A 24,827-nucleotide genomic window follows, 5' to 3' on the forward strand; every position below is an offset into this window, starting at 1 on the left:
CGGCAACAAAGAAAATGGATTGGAAATGGGAGGCGTCTTTGTCTCGCATCGCTCTGCGGTGCTAAATGGGCACTGTTCACTCAAGGTACCTGCTGCCGTGACGCAGACCCCAATAGCCCTGGTCCGCTCCTGGGGTCTCCTCTCCACTGCTCTCTAAGGGGCTGGAACCTGCCCTATATCCTGGCGCTCCTCTGTTGCTTCAGTATCTCTCTGGCTCACAGCACTGTTCCTCATCTAGAAGTCTTCGGGACTCCACTCCCAACGCTGCACTGAGTTGTGGCCGCCATCTTGTTTCGCTACATCGGTCTTGGCCGTCGCTCAGGTCGGGACAAAAATCAGGATCATATGCAATTCCACAGGTCCAGCGGGGCTAGCATCTCACGGATGGCATCTTCCGACTCCGGAATTTGTCCAGTGTTACTTCGGATGGTGGTTTTGAGCACTGTAGCCGGCTGGTAAACCGTTAAAGACCTCCATCTGTCACCATTTTTAAAAACAAGGACCCCGTAAAAATCAATTTGCTGAATCCATGAAGCAGTTTAACTGATCTTCATGAGTGGGCAAATAAATGTTGCCTGCACACATACTGATATAATGAAAAAGGAAAATGCATGAGATGTATCCATGGTTCTAGGCCAAAGCCAACATTTCTTCACCTCCAAACTGGATAGGAAAATACATGTTACCTGTTAAAACTCCAAACTTTAATTATTTAAAAAAGACCTATCTCTGTGATGTGAGGTCCGATCAACATGAAACAAATGGATTGCTTTTTGTAGCTATAAATGATATCTACCAAACCATGTAAAAATGCACCTAGGGTGTCATGTAAAGATTTGAGATGATTAGGAAAAACAATATCTTCTGTAGTGTTTATAACAGCTCAATGGTTCATGCATGTGATCGTGCGCACTGATATACACAATCTGATAATACTATTTTCATTAAGCATGCACATGAATTTCCAAAGTTATATCAAAAATAACAAAATTGCCATTTTCCATTAGGACTGGGCCCACCCCTCCCTTTCAGTGCCTCAGTGCCACGGGACTGGTACAAACCATACTTCTGTCACAAGATCTGGGTGGAATGAAACAATATATGATAAGAATTAATTTAGAAGCTAGATTATTATTATTATTATTATTATTATTATTGACTATGGGGCGATGAAACTGGGAGAATCTTGGAAACAACTGGAGATTACTTGGGAAAGGTGAGACCATTGGAGACAAGCCTTTACAGAGACATGCCCTTGCTAAGGCAGTAAATCCAGACTGATGGAGTCCCAGATGATTCTCCAAAAACAAGAATCCACTTTTAAAAAGTAAGTAAGACAAACCCCAGTATAACTCCAAATTGTCCTTGTAGACATTACAGGGTATTCAACGAAGGAATAGAGGGTGTGGGCCCAGGGGAATATGAAAGAGATAGGTCCAGTCTTAAATATGGCCCCCTGTGCATTTTATTTACATTGACATTAAAGTGGCATGTCATTTCTGAAAAGCCCAGTGCATAGGTGAGGCTGAAAACTGAATGTAACTCTGGTGCACTTAAATGCAGACTGTTTTTATGAACTTAAGCATCACTAAATCGAATCCGGCATCGAATTAGACTGGCCATAGTTTGTCGACCCACCATCGCCTGGTGTGATGTTATGAAAATGTGCACCCATTGTGAGTCTAGTCATAATTGAAATGCTTGTGAAAAGCAAAAGTTGGTACAGAGAACTCATCCCATTCTTAAGTGTTAAACCCTTGCAGTATAAACAGACATGTGTAATGTGACAGTGAAAGGATGTTTTAACATTGTAGATTTTACTGGGGTAGAGTACATCTCGAGCTCAAACTTGTTGACTTGAAGGAAAACTCATTAGGAGTAGATTGAAAACAGTGCACACACACGTGTAGTTAAAACAGCACACACTGCTGTATTAAAAATCATACACACATATAAATTGAAGTTAAATTGTAAGCAGCACCCACATGTTTACTGAATGTTGCACACACATGTTCATTTCAAAAGCTGCACACACATATTCTGATAGGACTGCACGCCTATGTGTTCAGAGCAGAGTGCAAGAATCTTTGAAACTATTATTTTCCTAGTTGAAACCTGGGCAAATGCATGCTGGCCGTTGTCTACATTTAAACGACTTGCACATAGTCTATTCAATTCATTCACTACATCACACTTGTACAGAGGAGCTAAGTTGAATGTACATGTTTTTAGTGGCGCAGAACAACATTTGACCCCCCCCCCCATGTGAGCCATGGGGGGCCCTGCCAACTCAGCAACAAATCACAGGTCACTGCACACTCTGGGCTGGCCTAGATTACTACACTTGCACAATATGCACAAACATGCTGCTGCATCGATATGTCGCACACTGCACTAGGAGAAAGATATAAATATGTGTTTTCAAGCATTAGAAAGCACACTTTCTGTGAACAATTGGCTAAAAACCCAGAGCGTTTGCAATTGTTTTGTAGGGTAACACCTATACAAAAATCCAATAGATGCAACCCACCAACAGTGCACAGGAACATTAATGCTTTAATGAATTGAATGCTCTGCTACTAAAAATGCCATGCCACAATGAAAACATGTGCAATGTTACATATTACAGTAAAATATACCAGTCCACATGTAGACTGGTTAATGCCAGTCGTAGCAATAACACTTATCATGGCTATTTTATCACAGATGCCCAGAAAAATATACAATGCCACAGTAAGAAACAGCTAGACTGGCAGCATCCAGATACCAGTCTAGCCAGGCAATTACACTTAGCAGAACTACTTTATCAGAGATGCTAGTTAAAGAAAGTCAAGCCAAACTGAGAAATGACTACACTGGCTGCACCAATATGCCTCTCTAGCCTCAAATACCACATATAATACCTGCTTTGCATGGACATGGATGACCATTATGATTTATTGCACAATTCCTGCCCCACCCCACCTGTCCACACTTCCCCTCTCCCTCCCAACCCCCAAAATCAGTTCTTCGGCCCAGAATTGCCTTTTTCCTTGTCTGAGTGCTTACGTATGAGGCAACCTGCCTAATTGCTAAGTACTGACAAGGACGAGTTGGACTAAGAGTAATGAAGATTACAGGTAACTAATCCAGGCATTACATCTATGTCCCTCTACCTCATCCCAGTATTTGTGTAGGAGGCAAAGTGCCTCATACACAAGTACTGGGACGAGGACAAATGGGGCTAGGAGTAATGAAGATTACCAATAAGTAATCAAGGCATTAAACACAAGCAGAGGGGCAAAACCATTCAGCTGACTGGGCTTCAGGCACTCGCCCAAAATTTGTGGCTATGTTGACTCGACCTGGCTGACCTACAGAGCCATTGCCGGACAGAACCGGACACAAATGTTAAACAGTGCCTGGGTTTCACTATAAACAAAGGCCCGGCAATTACTAACGTAAAGCATTCACTGTTAGTACCTGCATTCAAATGCATAATTTTGTAGGCAATTGAAATCGTGATGTGGGTTTAGTACTTGCATGCCAGGGGAGGGTTTGGAAGGGTAGAGAGGGGACAGGAGGCTGCACATTTTTATAGCAGTGCATGAGTGGATGCTTTCAGAATTAAAGGAGAGAGTTAACTGCTTGTAATATTGAAGCTACACTAAAATAGTCACCATAAAGGCACACCCAGGCAACCACCTATAATGCACTCACTCATTCAGCACATTACATTATATACAAATATACAAAAACACTTACATGCACGCAGACACATTTAAAGAGAATACATTTTCTTAACGTTTTTTTTTAAAGTTTCAGGGGGCCCCCTGCCAGGACATGTGGTGGGGCACCCTGCGTAGGGTGCGGTGGCTCCGCTACGCCAGTGCATGTGTTCATAAATATTACATGTTCAGGTAACTTTTCTCCGATACTATACTTGCTTTGATACTGAAGAAATTATATGTTTTGAAGGGGTTGAAGTATATGAAGACATTGGGCCTCATTATAAGTTTGCCGGTCTGAGAACTACGGTACCAGTAAGCATGCCTGTACCGTAGTACGAGTTGTGCTCGCGGGTGCCTTTCTGCCCGCCAGGTTGGACCTGACGGACAGAAAGGCACCCGCGAGCATATCATGTCGGATGCAGCGGACCGTTATAAACAGTGCCCGTGCATCCGACCTCCCCATTCCCATTCGGCCCTATGGGTACCATTGGACTCCATGGGGGGGAACTGCCTCTATTTGCGGCACTGGTAATACCGGTGCCGGTAATACAGGCTACTTTTGCCTGTAAACTGCCTGACTTACCTCCAGCTCTTGGCTGGAGCTAAATCAGGCGCTTCAATGGCAAACGTGCACTTTGCCGGTCCGGAAAAGTGCAGGTGAACGTCATTACAGCACTTATTTTCTGGGCCGTGAAATTTGGGATTACCCCATTTATGTTAGTAAATAATAGAGGTCATTCACTGTTTAACGTTTGCCCTGGTAAATTCGGGAAACAACGACACTATTTGCCACTGCCACGCAGGACCGCTCCCCTCTAAGGCTTGCTGGTAAACAGTAGAGAACGTGCGCCATTTACCCCTCCTCCTGTCAAATAGTAGACATTCATTCTGTTTATTTACCCCATCACCCTGTTAAATAGATTGCAGGGGGCGTGAGTCACTATTTAGTATTCATCCTAGTCAATAGTTCAAAATCTGGACTAGTTCGTCTTCATCCTGGCAAAAAGAAGCTGGGTTTAAAAAAAATCAAGATACAAACATAGTAGAACGAATGAATACATTCCAGTTAATTCCTAAATGACGTCGCATCGAGTTAACACCCTGCCAGCCGACGGTGTGTGCACATTGGTATGCGCCGTGGGAACCTGCCATGTTTCGAAGCAGCAGTGATGTGGCTGGGGAAGGGAGCATTGATCTGCTTGCAGCAGCAGGGATGAGCGACAGCATCTTCCGGGCCGTCCCTGCCAAGAAAGGCAGCCCCGCTGCAGCCGCCCGAAGCCGGGAGAGTACGCACGTGTGCGCGTTCAGCTGTCGTGCCTGCCCTGCTATTTCATATAAAAGCGTGCGTTGGTCCCTGCCCTTCCACTGGTCCAGGGCGAGCGACTGCACAGCAGCCAAACAGGCTGTAGGGCAGTGGATGATTCCAGAGCCATTCTAATGAGGTGGGAGGACGCGCACGGCATTGGCTAGCGGCTGCTCTTTCTCTGGAGTCAGGATATTGCCGGAGAACAACACAGCAGTTCGCGGAGGCTTCGAGGGGTTTCAGGACAAGGGCATTTGCAAGGTAAGATGCTTCTGTGTTTAACTTTCAGCGCATTTCATGCTGATTTACGATGCCAGACGTCATTTGCCCGAGGTGAATGTTTTGCCATCCATTCTACTGAACCTATCCAGACATTCTGAAAGGGTGACTTAAGGATGTTGCTGCATTGTGCATATTATCTGCATGTGGAGCTCTTTTCTTGTTACCTTACATGTGTGCAGCGTTTGTTAAAAGGTTAAAATGGCAGCTGATGCAGGGTACTTGGATTGAGCGACCCTTCTACAGCCAGGTCTTTTTTTTTTGTTCCTGTTTTTTTCCAGTAAACTCACTGCAGGCTGTCACTGATGTAAACACGGGTAGTTTACGATTCACCGCAACGTGCAGTAAACACGCTTGCTTTGCATACACTAGGCCCGCGAAAAAGTGTTTGTGGATTTGGAGTGCCGGGCTCGTAAAGGGATCGCAGAGTTAGTAGTGCACGATGACAACTAGAAACACACAACACACGGGCAACGTCTTTCCAGGGTGTCTGCGCAAAAGCGTGCAAAGTGCGCGCAGGTAGGCCTGCTGCCCCCCTGTGCGCGGGGGAACAGCGGCCGCACTGCTCATGTGTAAGGTGTTCCTTCATGTTATGTGGTTAAGCTTGCAGCTTTTAATTCACAGGGATGTCGTGCCGCATTCAAAAGCACGCGCCGCTCTTGTCGCGTATTTGAATGTACAATGACCGCGCAATGCATCTTGAAGACGAGCAGCGCATCGTGGCATCCGTCAGCACCTGAACTGCATGCGTTGGTTGTTCCGCCGATGAAGTCATGCGTGACAGCTGGGACGTTCTTCTGTCTAGAGTTAGCTGTCCCCTCACCTGACTGTATGTTTCGATAGGCTTGCCTTACAAAAGTGCAATGCATGTAAGTTGCATTTGAAGCCACGTGCAGAAAGAAGTTGGTACCTCAGTGTACCTTGAAACGTCACCAAATATGTTGAGTTGTGCCCTCTTCTGTAATTTATTAATCGCATCATCCTTTTATACACCTCATTCATTTATCCACGTTATCCAAAAGTGGGGTTAACTGTGGTTCACTGTCTTTGCTCCATTGTTTTTCCCACTAGCGGGCTATGATGGAATTACAAGTAAGAGGTTATGCTAGGGCAGGGGTGCACAACTGATTTTGACAGAGGGCCGAAAGTACCTTACATGAGGGCTATAGTGGGCCGAAAAGTAAAAGTGGGCGGGGCGTTAGGCGGGACATGTCAGGAGGCTTTTTCAACCCCCAATTTGTATTAAACACATGGAAAAAGAATATGTTTTTGAGGGGTAACGATTTTTATTGCATTTCAAACTTACATTATGTACTATACATTTTCCATTGTTATCATTTATTTCGATTTAGTTATTGTATATTGTCTGTTTAATGAAATTATATATATTTTATTGACCCTTGATTGGACATTCCGTTATTTTGGACTGCTATAGTTTGCTGTTTGGGTTGCCCAAGAGGAGTATGGCCTTCATTGAGTCAGGTTTCCTCAAAAAGCAAAGGATGTACATCTCCTAACTGTGCCTGTTTTAGCTTTATTATTGAGTTCACTCTTGGAGTGCAACACTATGCCCCATGGCTGCAACCCCCAACCAAACACTATGCCCCATGGCCCCCTCATCCCCAACCAAACACTATGCCCCATGGCCCCCTCACCCCCAACCAAACACTATGACCCATGGCTCCCACCACCAACCAAACACTATGCCCCCTGTCCCTCACCCCCCAAGCAAACACTATGCCCCCTGTCCCTCACCCCCAACCAAACACTATGCCCCATGGCCCCATCACCCCCAACCAAACACTATGCCCCATGGCTCCCACCCACAACCAAACACTATGCCCCATGGCCCCCTCACCCCCAACCAAACACTATGCCCCAAACACACTCTCAAGCATGCACCCATACAGACCCAAACCCCCCAACTCAGCACTCAAACTCTGAAGCATGCACGCATACATGCATCTCAACATACGCAACACAAACACTCAAAAACAAACATTCATGCACATCCGACACGCCCCCCAGCCCCCCATCTCAACATACACAACACAAACACTCATAAACATTCATACACATCCGACACCCCCCCACCCCCATCTTAACATACACAACACAAACACTCAAAAACAAACATTCATACACATCCGACACCCCCCCACCCCCCATCTCAACATACACAACACAAACACTCAAAAACATTCATACACATCCGACACCCCCCCACCCCATCTCAACATTCACAACACACTCAAAAACAAACATTCATACACATCCGACACGCCCCCCACCCCCCATCTCAACATACACAACCCAAACACTCAAAAACAAACATTCATACACATCCGACACGCCCCCCACCCCCCATCTCAACATACGCAACACAAACACTCAAAAACAAACATTTATGCACATCCGACACGCCCCCCAGCCCCCCATCTCAACATACACAACACAAACACTCATAAACATTCATACACATCCGACACCCCCCACCCCCATCTCAACATACACAACACAAAAACTCAAAAACAAACATTCATACACATCCGACACGCCCCCCACCCCCCATCTCAACATACGCAACACAAACACTCAAAAACAAACATTTATGCACATCCGACACGCCCCCCAGCCCCCCATCTCAACATACACAACACAAACACTCATAAACATTCATACACATCCGACACCCCCCACCCCCATCTCAACATACACAACACAAAAACTCAAAAACAAACATTCATACACATCCGACACCCCCCATCTCAACATACACAACACAAACACTCAAAAACATTCATACACATCCGACACGCCCCCCCCTCCCCCATCTCAACATACACAACCCAAACACTCAAAAACAAACATTCATACACATCGGACACGCCCCCCACCCCCCATCTCAACATACACAACACAAACACTCAAAAACAAACATTCATACACATCCGACACGCCCCCCACTCCCCAATCTTAACATTCACAACACAAACACTCAAAAACAAACATTCATACACATCCGACACCCCCCCATCTCAACATACACAACACAAACATACAGCAGAACAGACCCGACACACAAACACAAACACACAGACACAGACCACTTACCGGAGACGTGCTGGAAGGTAGGTAAGCTGGAACGCTGGCGAGGTAAGTGGAATCATACTACGGCTGGCGTGGCCAGCAAGGCTGAAATGCCTTCCGGCATCAAGCCTTACTGGCCACGCCAGCCGTAGTGCTGGCACTCCATTGGTGCAGCACACACGCACTACGTGGCTCGTAGGAGCGACGTGGTGCGTGTGTGCTGAGCCAATGAGGGCCAGTGTTTTGTCCGGCCCAGAAGACAACAAAGACTTTCCTAATGCAGGGCGGCCGATGCTGCTTGCGGGCCGCCCTCCATTAGGAAAGTGTTTGTGCCTCGCGGGCCGGACAAAAGAGCATGGCGGGCCGCAACTGGCCCGCGGGCCGTATGTTGTGCACCCATGTGCTAGGGGAATAAATAGTTCTGTACAACACGCAAGCATTTTCAGGTTAACATGGTCAAGGGTACAACACTACTGTGTGAAGAAAAAGAACACTCTATAGACAGCAAGGAGAAAGGTTAAGGAAACTGAAAAAGGGACCTAGGTCACAAAGTGATAATTGCTTTGTATAGATCGCGAATGAAGACCAACCTCAGCAGCAACTATCTATATATATAAAATGCCTAGGTATGTTTCCTTCTCAGCTGATGCAATTTATCAGTGTTAGGATGCCCTCTGATGTCCAAATGGCAACTTGCACCTCTGTTTGCTCTTCCACTTCAACAATAGCTATCATTTTAACAAACAGAATGGTTCTACACGGTCACCAGGGGAGGACTGGCTACTTTTATCCTGGGGGGCAAGTACAATGTTGTGGCCCATGGTGCTGCAAACCCAGACATGGGATGGTAGCTACAAACCACCATTCAAATTTTATATTTAACATTCAGTAAAACACATAGAAAAAATAATTCTGTGTGAATCATTGTAGCCATTTATTTTTTATAGCAAACACTACTGCCATAATTCTGGGTAATGTATGTGCGGTTTCCATGATCAGTACAAGATGCATGCCAGACTAATGCACCAACTGACATCCCCTTAATGAATCCAGCAGTGGTGACAAGTGTGTGTATGGTAATGCAGCACAGCTGCCAAACTGGGTCTTCAAGATCTGCGCCCTTTGAAGTGTAAGACACAGACTGGACCCCAGGAATACATTTGCGCGTGGTCCCACTTTTGCCCATTATTTGTGTTGAATACCATGTCATATTGCATGTTACACCACAAAGACCCAAAACATCAATAACGTATTTTTGGGGTCTATCTAATACCACATTAGAGTTACGGTACTGCATGCTGAAGCACCCCCAAAAGACAAGGTGGAAAAGAAAGAGCCTGTTTTCTAATGTTTATAATGCACCTAGCTATTACAGTGGTTTCAACTTTATGCCCTCCCGTTATTTCCAGAAACATTGACTGAGCCACAGAAGGAGAGGGAGATTTTCCAGGATCACAAAACATTGATCATATCGGAAAGCTGCAATTCTATTTCAGGTCCCCTGTTTCCACCTATAACAGTTTAAGACAAAAATAAACTTACAAAGCAAGTACGCACACTATTTCCTACACGGTCACTCCCTCCAACCATGCTCTTCAAGGTCTACACATTGTAAAGTAACTCCTGAAACCCTCTTGAAATATGCAATACCACAGGAAGTCAGGGCAGAGAGAGAACTTTTCTGCCTTCTTCCCAAAAGAGGTCAGAGCGGGTTCTTGGCCTGTACAGTGCTTGATGAAGATTTCAGCACCACCAAAACACACAGGCAGGAAAAGGTCCCCAGTAGGCAGATGGACGCCAAATAAAATGAGACCTCAGTGCCTGTAGATCATGCAGTCAAGTGCTTGCTATAAAGTGTCCCCAGGATGCATGGTGAGGGCTACTTGTGTGGCCAGATTGCAGAGGCCTGACTGTGCTTTATGGAAGCTACATGTGCTGCCTGAGGTCTTCCCCTCTTCACTTTGGAGAAGCACACACAGAACCCCACCCAGCCTTGCAGCGTAACCCTTGTTTTAGTGGTGGAAGCAGGATTTGGTGTCCGGGTGGGGTGTAAGGTGGAGGGTGAAGGGTTCCATATGGTGCACTGATCTTTGTGACTTATTTGCAAAATTCTGGTTATATAGTAAACGTACAAGTGACAGGCACCTGCATCATTGTCTGCCAAGAATATGGGCCTCATTACAACTCAGGCGTTAAGGGTTAACGCCGTCGTTAACCCTTAATGCCTGATTCCAATTTTAACGGCTGCTTTTAGCAGGCGTTAAAATCCATGGCGCTAAACCGCCTTGGTGCTAATTACGGCACCGTAATTTACGGTGCCGTAATTAGCGCCTTCCCCACTCCCATTATGCCCTATGGGGCAAAAATGGGAATGGGGAAGGGTAAATGGGAAATGGGGATTTACCGCCCCACTCACCTTGGAATGGGGCGGTAAATCCACCATCCACCATGGTGTAAACGTAGTTTACACCATGGTGGTAAAGTTGGTGTACTTACCGCCTGGGTCGTAATGACCCCATATGTCTGTTGTGTTACCTATCTCTTCTGTAACCTGCACTAATTTCTCTCCCATGCCTCTAACATAGCTCAAAAACCTAAGCACTCTCCTCTGACATCTGTGTTCAGCCTAACGGACACATATCATTCCCAGCAGGATAAACGTAGCCCTTCATCCTTGCAAGGTTAAGAAATAGATTACAATTAAATTGGTGATAACAGCTATTAGTACCCGGAGAGAGTCAAACAGAATGAAACAAACATTCTGATGGGCCCTCGCCGGGTCCATATCTCGCTGGGAATCCTTCGGCTGGGATTCCACTGCTTTGTTCCCAGCGGGGGACGTGACAGCCCCTCAGCCAATGAGGCGGGGCCATCATGCTCTGAGCCTCCACACGCCTGGAGGCTGACATTGTACCTCGCTGGGGATTCAGGTATGTGTTTTTTTTCCTCCCCCCTCGTCGCCCTCCCAACCCCACTTACCTTCTGATTTCTCCTTTTTCGTCCACTCTCGATGGCTGCCATGGAAAGGGAAAACGGACTCTGTTTTCCAGGAGGCCATTTCCATGGACATTTTTTTTTCTTTCTTTTCTGTTGCGAAACGCTGCAGCATTTCGGAACAGAAAAGAATGCGATTAGTACCCCTGTCTTGCGGGCCGGGGTACTAATAGCAATATGCCTCTCGCCGCTGATAACTATGGGCCCCGGGGCATTACCTGACTCGGTAATACCCCGCAGCTTGGGGCATATTGCTTAATTATTACAGTGCTAAATAGAAGGATGAATTTGGCATGAAGGGCTATATAAAAAGTGACATTAATATAATGGTTGTGGTGCTATCTCCCCAGCGCTAGACCTGCATGGGAAACAGGCAGTTGCTGCTGCCCTGTATGGGGCCGAACTATGGGGGCATGGCAACTTGGAAAAACTCTCTATCATTGAGGCCAAATTTCTGAAAAAACTTGTCCTTTTAGCTAAAAGTAGCCCAACTGCACTGTTGATGCTGGAGCTAGAGGTAACCTCAGTGGCTTCTCTTGCACCACTAGGCCCGAGTCTCTTTTGGTTGAGACTCTGGAATCAAGAGGGCCTGGTGAAATATAAAGAACCATTGTGCCATGTAAATCCCTTGAGTGGGTTCGCCATGTAAAGAAGTTGCTTTGGGAACTGGATGGTGTTAACTTGTAGGAGAACCCTCAAAACCAGCTACTTAGCATCAGAAAGGAGCTACCGTTTGGCGCTACTGAAAAGGCTAGGGAGGGGCTCTTGGCTAGTGCAAGGAGGTTAAAATTGGGCCCAGCATATCTTGATCTTTGGTCCCCGGGTAGGAAATCCTATCAAGATTATATCTCTCCACCCTATGGGAAATCTCTCTATTTGCAAGTGAGACTGGGGACACTCCAGGTGGCAGGTTTTACAGGCATCTGGAAAGAATCGAATTCTGACAAGTGTATATTGTGTGAGGGTGGAGTTGAAACTGTGACACATTTTATGCTGCTATGCGAGAAAACAAAATACCTGAGGAAGGCGTATGTGAAGCCTGTATTGAGAGAAGCTGGAATGAGAGATGCCATAACAGCAATGAGATTCGCAAGACAACGCACCCAGCAAGCTGTAGTTTTTGCAGCGGCTAGATATACTGACAGATCAAGGCTGGTGAAGAGGAAGCTACCAAATCTGCATTTAAAATAGGTCTTAATTGTCTGAAGCGTAGACGCTGTGAGTAGGGCTCTCCTCTTTGGGATCCTCTTCAGGCTGTGTAATCTTATGTTTTATCTGGTCGTTAAAATTGATCTGCCTGGAAGACCTCTGCCATTTATGATTCGGCCTCTTCTGTCTGTCAGTAATGGAGTACCTCAGTGTTAGTAACAGTGTACCTGAACATATCTGCTTCCTGCACCCTTTTCTCCCTCGCTGCTGCTGTAGTGCTCTACTACCGCCATGTAGTCTCTTCTTCCTGCATTCCCCCTGCACACCACTTACCTTTGAACTCTCAACTTCTGATGTTCTCTCACTAACGTCATCATTTTACCCCCCTACACCCAGCTGGGCTGCCTGATTTCCAGGTTACTCCTTGACGTCCATCTGATTCTCTTGGGTGCCACGTTAGGCCATTGGCTTGCATGTCACTCAGTGGCTACTAGTTAGGCTCTTCAATTCCTAGCTAGGCTTCTTGGTTAACAGTTGCAGAATGCATGCTATGCATATTACCTCACATTAAGAAAACGTCTGGATCAACCAACCTTTTGAAAATGTATGCGTTCATTTGTCATTGACACTGGAGTGAATACACACTATTCGTCCTCAGTTTCTTTTAATTTGTAGCAAACATTTATATATTTTTCTATCAAAAAACTTGATGTGTGCTGTACCATCAACTCCTTGAATCTATTTCACTGTAAACATCATTAAATTGCTCTATTCTCCCATGCACTTCATGGTATGCCCTATCCCAATAAATGAACCGGCTGGATTGCCTACAGGATTCTGTATAATAATAATAATAATAATAATAATAATAATAATAATAATAATAACAACAACTATTTTACCTAAGAATTTTGAAAAGTGCCACACTGAGTAACACTTTAAGGACATGGATCCAAATGGTGAAATTATTGATTGTTGAATGACAAAACCAGAGATGTAATCCTGGCTTCTGCACCATGCTGTTTGATCCCGGGTCGGCTCACTTAATATCTTTTTGCTGTAGTTACCAAATATGTCAAAATTGTGGTACCTTGGAAACTGGCAAAATTCGGCAATGAATCACCATAAAACACCAACATCTATATGTATAAAAGTAAAAATGTATTTGTGGTGGGATTTGTGACAAAGCATTGTTCCTTATACAATTCCACACTGTGTCATCAATCTGCACCACATTTTGCATAGTTCCTTGTTAGGACCTTCTGGACATTAATGGCTACATGACATTTGGACACTCCACCCCTTTCCCCGAATTTCGGCAAAAGTCCACATTTGTTTGTGGGTTTGTGGTAAAGTGTTGTTCCTTATACAATTCCACACCGTTTCACCAATGCGTACCACATTTTGCATAGTTACCTGTTAGGACCCTCCAGACATTACTGGCTTCATTACATTTGGACACCCCACCCTGCTCCCCGGATTTCAGCACTTTCACGTATGAGACGGTTGCCTGAAATTGACGAAAACATCAATGTAGTGGCAGAAGGACTGGTACCGCCACGAGGAACAAAACTTGAGTTCCAGGCCCTAGGATGTACAGTTTTCAAGATATTTGCACTACAATGCACTGCAACAAACTGCACCACATCAGGTTGAGGCGACAGGTGAGGAGAGAGCAGAGACGGTTCCAGTATGCAGCAGCACACCAACTCACAACTCCCCCCAATGTCTGCTCCGGGTTATGTCAGCCAGCCATACACACCCTTTCTCAGTGCATTTTACTTCAGGCAGAAAAGCACATCGAGCGATAAGCGAATCGGAACAGCGACCTACAGGATCAGTGTTATCATGTCTGTCTACAGAACCCGTTCGGAGAACGGGTACTTCTGCTAATGCATAAAACCAACCAACTTGAATGGAAATGTATTTTCACTGCATATACAGGTGTCCTTTGCAAAGAAAATTAAGCAGATTAAAAATACCATAGCCGGTCCTAGTGCAGAAAATCTATGCTGCCTTTGGACATCCTTTGGATGTTAGCAACCAATGTATGGTCTGTATTGGTTTATATTGAAATATCAGATTTATTTATTTATTTATTCGCATTTGTTGAGCGCACAGGCAGCCCAGAGGGCATTGTAGCGCTTGTTACAGATATGAAAATGACTTGTTGTACATACAGTGAAGTCATTACTTAGTTGCAAGAGAAGAGTAGTAGCTGCAGGAGAGGAGGAGAAAAGAGTAAACGACACAAAGGAAGAGGAATTAGTTAAACAAGGTGGTTTTCAATTTTTTTCGGAAGGCAGTGAGAGAGGTTTCTGCTCTGAGCGTGCTAGGTAGTGCGTTCCATAGCTTAGGGGCAATGTAGGGGAAACTTATTCCACCTGCTCTAGCTCGTTTGATGCGTGGGACCCTAAGTTGGTTGGTGTGGCATTGCCTAGTTGGTCTGGTGGAGTGAGATCTGGCTAGCGTATCAGACAGGTATGAGGGTGCAGACAGGTTGATACATTTGTGTGCAGTGGTATTTTGAATGTAATGCGCTCTTTGACAGGTAGCCAGTGTGCTGCCTTTCTGGCTTGCGCGATGTGGTCCCTTTTTGGTATATTGAGAGCTGCTCTTAGTGCATTATTCTGTGTTGTTTGGAGTTTATTGAGATTGGAGTTGGAGGTGCCAGCCAATAGCGCATTACAATAATCTAGTTTGGCTCCAATGGTGGTTCTGGCAATAGAAAGGCAGTTATCTTTGGTTAGGAAAGGTTTGATGGCATTAATGAGCTTAGTGCTCAGGGCGGAGGCAGAAACAATGGAGTTGACTTGCTTGTCCATGGAGAGTGAGGCGTCAATGTGGACTCCTAGTGTTTTAACAGATGGTAGAACTGGGATGACACAATCGTCTATGCAGAAGTTGGTGTAGAGTGGGTTGAGGTTCGTGAGAGTGGATTTTTGACCACCGATGAGAATTTCGGTCTTATCTCCGTTAAGACATAGGCCGTTCGTGGCCATCCATGCTTGGATGGTGGCGTATATATTCTGGAGGGTGGCTGCGTCTTGATGGTTGAGTCCTATGAGCGGGAGGAGCACTTGGGTATCGTCAGCGTAGTTGGTGTATGTGATCCCAAGTGCGTCCAATTTATCGAAGAGAGGTTTGGTAAAAAGATTATAGAGTGTAGGAGCCGTACATGAGCCCTGAGGGACTCCATACCTGATGGTGGTAGGCTCTGCGTTAGCTATATTGGAAAACACTTTCATTACTCTTCCTTCGAGGAAGGAGGTGATCCAGTTTGTGGCTTGTTCGGAAAAATGTGCGGCCTCAGTGAGATGGTTCGTGAGGATGGCATGATCGACTAAATCAAATGCCGCCGAGAGGTCTAGGAGGAGCAGAAGGGCCGGCTTCCCTTTATCTAGAATTAGGGTAATTTGGTTTTTTAGATCTAGTAAAGCGGTTTCAGTGCCATGACCTTTGCGGAATCCGGACTGCCTTTTACCTAAGACAGAGTTGTTTTCCAGGTAGGACTGTATCTGCATGTGTGCAGCTTTATCTAAGATTTTTAGAAGAAAAATGGGCCGGTAGTTGTTAGGTTGGGCAGGGTCCAGGGTTGGTTTCTTTAAGAGCGGACATACCCACGCCTCTTTAAGGCTGTCAGGGACTTTGCCCGTCTTGAATGAGGCGTTAATGAATGCTGTGATGATCGATGTGAGGGGTGCCGCACACTCTTTAATGATGTTGGGGGGGCATATATCGCCTTTGCATTGAGATGGTTTGAACTGTTTGAGGATTTGGAGAGCATCTGATTCGGTGATTGGGGAGAAATTAAATTTGGAGGTGTGCTTATCTTTAGAGGTATTGACGGAGAGGGTCTGTTGGGGGTGCAGAGCCCTGAAGTTTTCTGCTATTTTGTTTTGAAGAAGGTCTATTTTATTTAACATCGCTGTTTGGATGCTATTGCACCAGGCTTCATCCTTAACAATCTCATCTGTACAGATTGGGGGGACGGTGAGCTCTTTAAAGATGGTGAAAAGCTCTTTTAAGTGGGAGTTGGCTTCCATGATGCGTTTATTGTAGGTTTCTGACTTCGCCTTAAATATGGCACTTTTGGATTTTTTAGAAATACAAAGATAGTCTACTTTGGTGGCATCACAGGGATTGGCCTGCCATGTTTTGAAGGCTTGCCGCTTGCATTGGCGTAGATTTAATAAATCCTCCGTGAACCATGAGTTGGAGTGAAACAATTTTTTTTTTTTTGTTTTCAAGAGGAGCTGCGGCGTTGATGGCATGGGTGAGGGTGTCTTTGAAGATCTCTGCTAGAATGTTGGGGTCAGAGGAGAAAGTAGGTGCTAGGCAGGGGTTGTTGAGAAAGGGACGTATATTGTCTGCTGTATGTTTTTTGGCACTTCTGGCTAGCTTGGCCGGTGCGGATATAAGTGGTTTGTAGTATAAGGATATGGGGATGCAGAATTGAAGGCAGTTGTGATCAGACCATGGAAGGGCTGTGTTGGAGTTGAGGGTGGAGCCACAGTTGTGATCTGCCACCCAATCTAAGATACAGCCTTTATTATGGGTCGGGGCAGTAACTATGTGTGTGAATCCTAGATCTGTGAGGTTTCTGGCGAGAGTGGTAGCTGCTTTGTCAAGTTTGTCATTGTATCCAAGGTTTAGGTCTCCTAGAAGCAGTGTTTTGGAAGTTTGTTTGATGTTTTTTCCAAGGAGATGGTTGACTATGCCTGTGAAGTTAATGACAGGGTCTGGGGGTCTATATATGACATGAATGTTTACTGTGTCTTTAGGGGAGAGGGTGAGTTTGGCTGAGAGGATGTCAGTGGTGTCTTCCCCGGTGGTGGGAGTTTGTCTTAAGGCTAGGGTGTCTTTAAAAATTAGTGCGACCCCACCTCCCGTTTTAGCTAATCTGTCCTGTCTTAAGACCGAGTAACCTGACGAGTTTACAAAGGGCTTAATTTCTTTAGCCGGCGTAAGGCTGAATGTTGATATACACATGCACTACGAAGGACTGCGCACAGTTTAACTTACCATGAAAGATTATGTACAGCAATATCTTAGCACCACTGGGAACAGAGTACACTTGCTTCTAGGCACTATAAAGGATGAGCTGTAGTTCAGCTACACATTGGCAGGATAAAGCGCAGCCTGTACATGTTGCAATATCCCTGCACCATGAAGGACTGTCCACAATAACACATGGCATTATAAATAGCTGTGTATAGCTATAGGGGACTGAGGGCTGGGGCTGAGGGCTTGGGCTGAGGCTTGGCGTGACTCGGCGCATTATGCAATTGTTTTGATTGAGATTTATTAGAAATGATTCTGCTGAAGGCATTCAGGAGCAGACCTCAGGTAGGTTACAGAGAGCTGCCTGGAGCATCAGCAAACATAACACTCACTATCGCTGCAGATTTAAGACAATCTCAAATGCAGATATAGAAAATAAGCAATTGCTTGAAAGGGACCCTAAGCACAGCAGTTATAGCAAAAGTGAGCAGTTGGACTTTTTACACAGTGCAAAATGACTGGTTGAGTCCGGCAGGAGTACACCTGTGCATGAACCAGGAAGGGATGAGAGGGAGGAAACACCCGTGCAAAGATTTTGCTCCGCATGAAACCCATTATGTACATGAATGAATCCAGCTTAAGGTTAGCCAAGCAAGCAGAAAACCATAACATGTATGAGCAATAAAAGCACACAGGAAAGAAGAAAAGTACTGGAAAAGCGCATCAGGTAGTCAAGATCCGCATTTCATCCACGAGGCTCCAGCTTTAAGAATCCACTCAAGAGAGTGGAAGCACTTGGAACAAGTGGCCTGACAGAACCTTTCGGCTGGGTCAAGCAAATGGATACGTTTTAGCTTGGTTAACTAGCAACTCGAGTTGCTATTGCCTATGGTTTTTGTACGAACGAAAGCAGGCCCCAGTCTGCCAACTTGCAGTAAAATGTGGAGTGTGAGAGGCACACACCGTGATGTGAAGGAAGGCTAGTGGGAGGTGGGGGAACTAGGGATGGGGGGATGAGGAGGTGGCCCTCCACCTTGCCACCACCGTAGCTCTGCCCCTGCACTGCCTTCTTTGCTTCTAGCCTGGCAGGCTGTGGAAGATTTTATATTTTTAAACATTTTCCAGGCTTATCCAGACACGCCAGCCCATAGAGCACCAGCTCTATAGGCCTGGGGAGCAAATGCCCTCCTGCCCCCCAGCCCAGCCCGCCCCTGGCTGTCACCTTCACCTTCCACTATCGCAACAGTCAGAATAATTTCAAGTAACTTCTCCCCCTCCCACTTCCCTTTACACTTGGCCCGGCGGTTTCAGTGTCAATGAACAGTCAATTACCGGCTGAACGTTTCAGTCTCTAAAGAGTGAAATGCTCTAGGATGAATGCCTCCTCGAGCTAAAACGGAAAGTAGGAGCTGTAATGATGCTACTACGCAATCTTATGCTATCATGAGGACTCTGCAATGGAACAAGCTTCACAATCATGCGTCTACAAAGACACATTATAGTGGCCTGTGTAATCAATGGATTAAACTTAGATACTGTTCTTATACCGTGCATACCTCTCACTCCATCTGATACAAATATGCCTTTCAAATTCAAAAGAAGACAGTTTCCTATACGCTTAGCCTTTTCAGTGACCATTAAGAAGTCATAGGGACCTACGCTCCCTTCCTGGAAGCGATCAGTGGCAATTCTGATATTTAAGAAGGGGGTCAGAAGTGACCCTATGAAATACTGATCAATATTGGCCTTTAAGATATGCTATAATGGCGTATTCTATGCCTGCTCTTAAACAAAAATAGAGACTGGAGGGGAGTTTAAAGACCCAGTTAGGCAACCCCTCTGCAGCTAAACTAACCTAATTTAAACAACTATGCCACTGGGTCAAATCGTATTAGAAGAGTTGGATCACACCTTACAAAGCTCTATTACACAAAGGGGCAATCAATTCAGTAACTTTACAAAAATATCAATTTTATTTAATTAATGCATTTTAAAATTTTATCCAGCAGAAAAGTCAACATAGCAATAAAACACGAAAAGGTAACTAAAGTGCTTTGTGCTCAACAATGCATAAAATCAATTTTGCCATACTATTCATTCTCAGTAAAAACCAATTTGCTCAACCATACAACTCATACTACATTCACCCAACATGTTTCATTCCCTCTACTATGTAATTTCCTCAGGGGTTTGCTATCTCCTGCTTTTTTTGTGTCTTGCCTCTGGACCTTATTAATTGGTCCAATGCGTCCCCTCGATCTCTTCTACTCGATAGATCAGGGTTTATTTGGTCTAGGTAGACCCAAACCTTTTTTCTGGTAATTTCTTAAAACCGATCTCTGTTCGGTTTCGCCAAGCTGGAATGGGACTGTCACTTGCGGGGTCTCATCTGGCAGTGCATCATATCGTAGGTGCTTATCTCTCTGTTCCTAACTTGGTATGGATGTGTCCGTCGTTGCAGGTTACCTCAGTGGCGTTCCCGATGGGTTTCATCAGCCTCGGTAGCTGCAGATAGCCAGATTCACCTGAAAAACAAAGTCCGATAACAACAGTCTATTGGCGTCTTTCAGAAATCTTTACTATACTCGAGCTGTGAAGGAGGCTGGACCCGTCGAGATTTTTACCTAGTGATGCTGTTGATCCGGAAAATATGCATGTTTAATTCAAAAGGCATGTTATGCCGGCAACAGCTAGTGGCCTTTCAATTGCTGCGTAAAGCAGGCAATACATTTAGGGCCTAATTCACAGAAGTGGTTTTATAATGGCAAAACCCCATTGGAAAATGCTCTGTAAATTAGGCCCTTAGTTTGTTGCAGTGAAGTGGGACGATAATTACATCCTCTGTTAAGAATCTGTCATTTAATGAAAGGGAGTCAGCGGTGGAGTAACTTAGCTGAAAATATTGGGGGGACATGACATCTAAAGGAAAGGGGCCCCTGCCGAATGAGGGAGAAAAAATGGTGTGCCACGAAAGTTGGGGCGAGACAAACACTCTTGCCCCCCCTAAAAGTACACCCATGCTAGTGAGGAGACTATAGTGCAACACTTACCGAAGGATCTTTATAATACACTTCAGCTTCTTGCAGATAATTGAACTGAGGCAAGGACAACTAGTGTTTATGCTAAAAATGCATAATTCGGATCATTCTCCCTCTATACATTTATTTGTTAAATGTGGTGTCTATTTTATGCATGATCTCCATAGTGAGAACACAGGGCACTTTGTGTCTATTTTAAGCCTTGAACACGGATGTTACTGTAATTGACACCGGAACTACATTTGCAGTTGACCCAAGTAGATATAGTGTTAAATGGGTGCAATGGTTTTTTGAGAAAAAGTAGGCCTTTTTTACCATTGATTCTTTGCTGTAAACCTGCAAAAAAGGGCCTACTTTTTCCACACAGTCGGAACTCACAAAAAGGACACTCATATAACCCCATGCGCGCACAATGGGTCAGTACTCTCAACACCATCTTTGTTCACACCGGCTCCAGCCTACTCTCTATCGATGTTTGTCTCTCATCAGATCTGGTCTAGAGCATCACACATTCCAGTTGTGTGTCACATTAAGAGAATTGTGCATAACGAGGGGTACGAGGTGCCTGCAGATTGCAGTGCTCGATTTTTGTTCTCTGATTGTCTTGTTATTGGTTTTGGTCTCTCTGGCTCTTTAGAGTTCATTGCAAGGGCATCGAATGCAATACACAGAGTTTTCCTATGGCTTTAAATGCGACTCACAATGTTCTTTCTGTAATAATTATGCATTACATACATTGTTATGTTATGTTACTTTGCATTTATATAGTGCCTTATGTACCATTGGTGTGGTCTCAAGGCGCTGGTAGGTTGAACGCCCTCGGCATCCAACAGAGGTCCTGCAAGTGGAATGACCAGAAATGGGTGGTAATTCACGTGCTGCAGTAATCAATATAAATGAGCTTCTTCTTTTGTGTAAATGGAACACGTTGGGCCTCATTAGGACTCCGGCGCTAAACCATGGTGCTATTAGCACCAGGGTCCATGCCGGAGTCCGCCATGGCGCAATGGGGAATTAACACCCCATTTCGAGGTTTGTTGGAGCGGTAATTCCCCATGCCGCCATGGCCCTTCCCCATTCCCATTTTTGCCCCATAGGGCTCAATGGGAATGGGGAAGGCGCTAATTATGGTACCGCAAATTGCGGTACCGTAATTAGCACCAAGGTCCCTTTGCGGGTCCCTACTTTAACGGCTGGTAAAATCAGCCGTTAAGGTCGGGTCCCACAAAGGGACCTCGCAATTAGGCGCTAGGTGTTTAACGGCACCGCAGCCTTTTACGGCGCCGTTAAGAACTTAGCGCCTGGGTCATAATGAGGCTAAATGTCCAGTAAATTATCACTTCTCTTAAATGCAAACAGAGGTCTAGCAAAATATTCCCCTGTGGACTCTAGACTTTGACCTATTGAATCGGTAAGGAGTGTGATTACGACAGAATGAAGTTACATAGACTAAGAGTTCTCCTGCCAGGCCTGTTTTCTCTGGGGACGAAGAAGAGCGTTGTGGTTGTTGTGCCAAACACTTTTAAGGGTCCCCTTCAAGAGTACTTTGGGATATCTCCAAGACAGAAGCTTTGATTTCAACACATTAGGCCTAATTACGGTTCCGGCGGTAACCCTGCTGGTAAAACCGGCAGGTTGCCGCTGGACTTGAAAAAAATTACCAGTGCCTGACTTCCCAGTGCCACTGGGCTATCCCGAGTCCGGTGGCCGGAAAGTCAGGCACCAGTAATTTTGTTAGTCCCCATTCCCATGGAGTCCCATAGTCCCATAGGACTCCATGGGAATGGGGACACGGGAGCACTGGCACCGTTAACAACGGTGCTGGTGCTTCCGTAACAACTCTGCGAGCGGGTGCTGTCCCGCCCAGTAGGTCTCACCATGGTGGGTGGGTCGGCACCCCCGTCTGTAGAGTTGTACTGTGCCGGTCTGGAAACAACGGTGCCGGTAGGCTTACCGGCCGCATTGTTTCCAGACCGGCACAGTTGTGATGAGGCCCATTGTCTTCTTTAAAATAGTGGTTTTTGAGGGCACAGATACATAGTATCAGGAAGAATCACCCAAAAGATACATTGATCTTTGCAGCCATCGTGTGTTTATTAGAGCAATGTAATATACTATATAATTTCTAGCAGCTTCTCTGTGATACAAAGTTTCATTCAAAGGACGATCTTGACAAATGAGGTGATCTAAAATGGCAACTTGTTACTTGTGGTTATCTTGAATTTTCACAATGACATCCCATTCATTCAATGAGTCATGAGATGCAGTGTCTGCTTAGTCATCTGTGGTCTAAATTACAAAATTGTTCATGAATGAATCCGACAGGCTCTGCAAATGCAGCTCCTATGGCTGTTCTTTGACTTGAAGGTAGATCTATCTATCTATCTATCTATCTATCTATCTATCTATCTATCTATCTATCTATCTATCTATCTATCTATCTATCTTTCTAAAAGTGAAAATGTGTGTGTGGGTTTGTGGCTTCGTATATGTTCCCTGTATAATTCCACACTGTTTCACTAATCAGCACCACATTTTGCACAGTCACCTTTTAGGACCCTCCGGACATCACTGGCTACATGACATCTGCACACCCCACCACTTTCCAATGATTTCAGCAAAAGTTAACATTTGGGTGTGGGTTTGTGGCTTTGCATATGCTCCCTGTACAATTCCTGGCTACAAGACATCTGGACACCCCACCCCCTTCCTGGATTTCAGCAAAAGTCAGAATTTGTTTGTGGTTTGTGGCTTAGCAAAGCATTGTTCCTTATACAATTCCACAGCGTTTCACCAATCTATACCAAATTGTGCACAGTTACCTGTACCTATGAGGGAATGAAGGCCCGGGCAACGCTGAGTGTATCAGCTACTTCTCTATAAATTGACATCAGATTAACAATGGCATGTTTGGGTACCTCTTTGGTATTTAAATGCACAGTAACTACTTAAATGGCATTATCTGGAGGTTTATTGCTATATAGTGCAGTAATGAGAAAGATGGGCACAATAATAAAATCTTGATCAAATTGATATGCTTTTAGAAGGTTAATTAGGATACGAGTATCATAAAGGAACATTCCAGTTTGGCTACCAAGTGGTTGTAGAAAAGGGCAGCATACTTGGATAGTGGTTTCAGAATGTAATTAGATCCTGATACAGTGGGACAGCTGTTTGGATTTGAGGCGTCTTAGTTGGTTTTGGGCTGGGTTGAATATACAGGGCTGCATGACAAGTATTAGTCGCATTTGGAGAGGCATGTTAATTTGTACTTAAAACGACTTCATTCAGTCCTGTGTCTGTTGCATGTCTAGTAAGAGCCCAATGTCCCCAGTAATGTCACTGGGTAATACTTGATAGCATGCAGTATTATTAACAAAACCGTTCGCACAGGTTCTTTGTTTAGTTGCAGTATGCAGAGGGATTCAGCCATTGTCTGCTGGTATCTATAAACACGTCATTTTTAGGTGCTTTATCTTGTTGGGAGGAATTGCATTTAGGGGTACACGAAAAACCATTTTTGTGTTATTTTCTAAAACAAAAGTATCTTGATCACAAAGTGCCAGTCCCATGAATCACAACGAAAGTTGTTAAATGGACTTTTATTTGGAAACCTCTACATTATATTTCAGTGTTCGAATGGGATAAAGCCTGTGCTGCAACAAAAGATAGTCCCCCATGGAGAAGGATACTTGATCATTGTTAGGCTTGGTCTTTGCTAAGTGGAGGATAGGCATATAGACCTTTGCAAGTGAGGCCCTCCAATCCACCTGTGGGCTCTGGTTGAGGAGCACATATTTCTCATGCTGGTGTCCCCCTGCTACTCACGACTCCTTTGGCTGAAAACGTTCGCATGTTGTGTCCATTATTCTGTCACTCTGAGGTGGGATCTCTTCAGCTCCAGGAATGGATACTTCAGGAGGCATCTGAGAACGCTATCCATCGTCATCGTCCTTGGTTTCACAATGTGTTAGGGAGAAAGTTGGGTGTATGTATGTACAAGAACATGCAGCAGATAGGGATTGGGCATTTCTTTATTGAAATCCTGTGTCTCGCTTTGCAATTTGTCAGAATGACTATGCATGGTTAGATATTGAAACTTCACATCCTCCCTATTGTCTTTCTCTAATTTGTCTTTTGAATCGGTAAGGAGACTTGCCTAGAAATGTCTTTTTTATTTGTCTAGCTTTAATGTGTGCTCTTTGTTTGTGAGCAGTGCTGAAGGTAAGTAAAAGCTATCAAGTCACAGCTACATATTGC

This window comes from Ambystoma mexicanum, chromosome 8, assembly GCF_040938575.1.
Source record: "Ambystoma mexicanum isolate Mex_15411 chromosome 8, UKY_AmexF1_1, whole genome shotgun sequence".
NCBI lineage: Eukaryota > Metazoa > Chordata > Amphibia > Caudata > Ambystomatidae > Ambystoma > Ambystoma mexicanum.